Below are 4574 nucleotides of genomic sequence, written 5' to 3' on the forward strand. Positions count from 1 at the left end.
TACAAAGCTTCTGTAAGGCAAAGGACACTGTCAATAGGACAAAATGGCAACCAACAGATTGGGAAAAGGATCATTACCAATCCTACATCCGATAGAGGGCTAATATCCAATATATACAAAGAACTCAAGAAATTAGACTCCAGAGAAACAAATAACCCTATTAAAAAATGGGGTACATAGCCAGGCGGTGGTGGCGCACGCCTTTAATCCCAGCACTTGGGAGGCAGAGGCAGGTGGATTTCTGAGTTTGAGGCCAGCCTAGTCTACAAAGTGAGTTCCAAGACAGCCAGGACTATACAGAGAAATCCTGTCTCGAAAAACAAAACAAAACAAAACAAAAAAAATAGGGTCTGAATGGCTGAGAAACACCTAAAGAAATCTTCAACATCCTTAGGCATCAAGGAAATGCAAATCAAAATAACCCTGAGACCACCACACCAGTCAGAATGGCTAAGATCAACAACTCAGGTGATAGCAGATGCTGGTGAAGATGTGGAGAAAGAGGAATATTCCTCCACTGCTAGTGGGATTGCAAGCTGGTATAACCACTCTGGAAATCAGTCTGGCAGTTCCTCAGAAAATTGGACATAGAACTCCTGGAGGACCCAGCTATACCACTCCTGGGCATATACTCAGAAGATACTCCAACATGTAATAAGGACACATACTCCACTATGTTCATAGCAGTCTTATTTATAATAGCCAGAAGCTGGAAAGAACCCAGATGTCCCTCAACAGAGGAATGGATATAGAAAATGTGGTGCATTTACACAATGGAGTACTACTTAGCTATTAAAACCAATGAGTTCATGAAATTCTTAGGCAAATGGATGGAATTAGAAATTATCATCCTGAGTGAGGTAGCCCAATCACAAAAGAACACACATGGTATACACTCTCTGATAAGTGGATGTTAGCCCAGAAGCTCGGAATACCCAAGATACAATTCACAGACCAAATGAAGCTCAAAAAGGAAGATCAAAGTATGGATACTTCGGTCCTTCTTAGAAGGGGGAACAAAATACTCATGGAAGGAGATACAGAGACAAAGTGTGAAGTAGAGACTGGAAGGAAAGGCCATTCAGAGACTGCCCCACCTGGGGATCCTTCTATTACACAGTCACTAAACCCAAACACTATTGTGGATGCTAAGTGCTTGCTGACAGGAGCCTAATAATAGCTGTCTCCTGAGAGGCTCTGCCAGTGCCTGACAAATACAGAGGTGGATACTCACAGCCAACCATTGGACTGAACACAAGGTCACCAATGGAGAAGCTAGAGAAAGGACCCAAGGAGCTGAAGGAGCTTGCAGCCCCTTAGGAGAAACAACAATATGAACCAACCAGTACCCCCAGAGCTCCCAGGGACTAAACCACCAACCAAAGAGCACACATGGAGGGACCCATGACTCCAGCTGAATATGTAGCAGAGGATGGCCTTGTTGGACATCAATGGGAAGAGAGACCCTTGGTCCTAAGAAGGCTTGATGTCCCAGTGTAGGGGAATGCCAGGACAGGTAAGCAGAGTGTATGGATTGATGAGCAGGGGGAGGAGGGATAGGATAGGGGGTTTTCAAAGGGGAAGACAGGAAAGGGGATGACATTTGAAATGTAAATAAAGAAAATATCTAATAAAAAAAAAGGAAAAGGAAAAAGAAGAAGAAAAACAGACTTTCAGAAGATCATCCCTAGCTCAAATACAAAAAAACTTAAAATAGCTATGATATCAACGCCAGCAAAGAGTATAAAATAATATATCAAGGACCAATAGTTTACCACAAATGTAAAGATGGTATTATAATTGGTTGTTTTGTTTTGGTTTGGTTTGGTTTTTGGTACTGCAATTCTTAAGAACTCTCTAAGCTACCTTATTATCAGACTGAAGAGAAACCCATAGCTTCTCTCAATTGGTAGAAATAAAGCATTAAGGCCTGATAAGATGGCTCAGGGGAGAATGGCACCTGCCACCAAGCCTGACCACGTGAATTCAATCCCCAGGGCCCACATGGCAGAAGGAAAGAATCTACTCCCTTAGTTTGTCCTCTGACCTCTACCTGTGCACTGGACACACATATGTCCCCAATCTTCACCACACACAAAATGTAAATTAAAGTTCAAAGATTTAAGAATCATAATCAAAAATAAAATCATTTGGCTAACTTCATATAGCAATGTATATAATAGGCTATAGAAGCATTGCTGTTAGAAGAACACAGCAACCTTGCTGTGTCTGTGCAATTAAACATTATTCCACAAGTTCTATGTTCTGTATTTAAGAGAAAAAAAGCTACTAAAGGATAAACAAAAAAGTAAAAGTTATTTGTAGACATCATTTCTTAAAAGAGATTCAACAAGGAAAAAATAAGATGACTGTCTTAGCATTATTGCTAAATATGGGATCAATAGGAAAAATCAATGGCAGCTCTTCATTCCCTAGTAACAGGAAACTTGGCCACCTATACACAGGTGGGGGGAAAACCTCATTTACAACAGAAACAATCTTAGACACTTAGCAACCTAACCAAGAATGTGCAAAACCTTCATGAAGAATATTTTGAGCACCAAAGGTCATTAAAGAGACTAGAATAAGAAGTACATAATATCCAAGTCAGAATAAAAAGTCTATAGAATAAGTAGTATAATTTTTTGTGGTTCATTGTGTTTTAAAATCCCAACAATAATGTGTGTGTATGTGTGTGTGTGTGTGTGTGTGTGTGTGAGAAACTTGAGAGGCTGACACTAAAGTCACTTACATATAGAAATGATCTAAAAGAAGCCAAAACAATTCTAAAAACTGAGTGAAGTGCAGTTTGCTCTGTTTCACCCAAGGAAGGATATTCACTGTAGATTAGGATAATTAGATCCTGCCATGTATCAACATTTAAAAAGAGCAACAAAGTAGGTCACAGGTGAATATGGGGCTTGATATTTGATAAGTTGGACATCATAAACCTGGTGGGTTCAGGGCATATTGACTTCCTGTCCTAAAAAGAAAAGGAAAAAGAAATCATATTTTAGCCAGGAGCTCTCAAATTGGTTTCAGGATGCCTTTTTTGCTTTAAAAAAAAAAAAAAAAAAAGGAAGTTCCACACCTATTTGATTATATGAATTATACCCATGGATCTTTACTACATTGTAAATGAAAACAAATTCATAAAGTATATGATGCGATAACACACATTTCATTAGCCATCAGAATAATGACATTGTTACATGTTGTTAAGCCTGGGAAAGACTCCATTGCTCACGAAGAATCAGAAGCATTTTAGTAATATAAAAATGTCTCTGGCCATGTAAGTCTTTGGGGTACTCCAAACCTCTTTATATTATAATTTAAAAACATATTCTACAAATTAAAACTAAGTAAAAAATGTTTAAGTTTGGATGGCGATGGCACACTCCTATAATCCCAGCACCCTGGAGGCAGAGGCATGCAGATCTCTGAGTTTAAGGCCAGCCTCATCTACAGAGAGAGTTCCAGGGCATCCAGGGATATACAAAGAAATCCTTTTTTGAAAAACAAAAAGAAATATCTAACCCTGGAAAGAAATAAAAGCTTTGTGAAGTATTAGGATAAATTGGTTCCAGAGGCATGGTTTGTCTAGGAAGGCATGGGTGAGTAGGAAGTTGGCTGATTACAGGAAGCAGAGAAAGTTCAAAAAGGGGGGTGTGGTGGTTTGAATATGCTTGGCCCACAGGAAGTTAGGAGGTGTGGCCTTACCAGAGAGTGTGTGACCTTGGTAGAGAAAGTGTGCCACCTGGAGGCAGAGCTTTGCTCAAGTCTGGCTAGTGAAATCAAAGCCTCCTCCGGGCTGCCTGTGGAAAATAGTTTCCTTCTGCGCCTACGGATCAAGATGTGGAACTCTCAGCTCCTTCTGCAGCACCATGTCTGCCTTTATGCTGTTACGCTTCCTGCCATGATGATAATGGACTGAACCTCTGAAACCCTAAGCCAGCCCCAATGAAATGTTTTTCTTTATAGGAGTTGCCTTGGTCATGGTGTCTGTTCACAGCAGTAAAAACCTAAGACATGGGCAAAGCTATAAAGACTCAAAGCTGCCCCCAGTTGCATACTTCCTCCAGTAAGTCAAGTCTGTATCTTCTAAAGGTTCCGTAATCTCCCCTAAACAGCACCACCAACTGAGGACTAAGTGTTCAAGCACACAAGCCACCACATTTGGCTCCCTGGCCTTCATAGTGTCATGGCCATTTCATGATGCAAGATGCATTTAGTCCAACTTAAAAAGTCCTGATAATGTTTAATTCTTCACACTGTTCAAAGGTCTAAAGTCTCTTCTGAGACATAACGCAGTCTCTTTAACTGTGATCCCTTGTAAGATAGAAATAAAAGTTACACAACTCTGGATGCTGGAGAAATGGCTCAGTGGTTAAGAGCACTCACTGCTCTTACAGAGGTCGTGAGTTCAAATCACAACCATCTGTAATGAGATCTGATGCCCTCTTCTGGTATGTCTAAAAATAGCTATGTACTCACATAAAATAAATAAATTTTTTTTTGTTGTTGTTGTTTTTGAGACAGGGTTTCTCTGTGTAGCCCTGGCTGTCCTGGAACTC

This window comes from Mastomys coucha, unplaced genomic scaffold (genome assembly GCF_008632895.1).
Source record: "Mastomys coucha isolate ucsf_1 unplaced genomic scaffold, UCSF_Mcou_1 pScaffold1, whole genome shotgun sequence".
Lineage (NCBI taxonomy): Eukaryota > Metazoa > Chordata > Mammalia > Rodentia > Muridae > Mastomys > Mastomys coucha.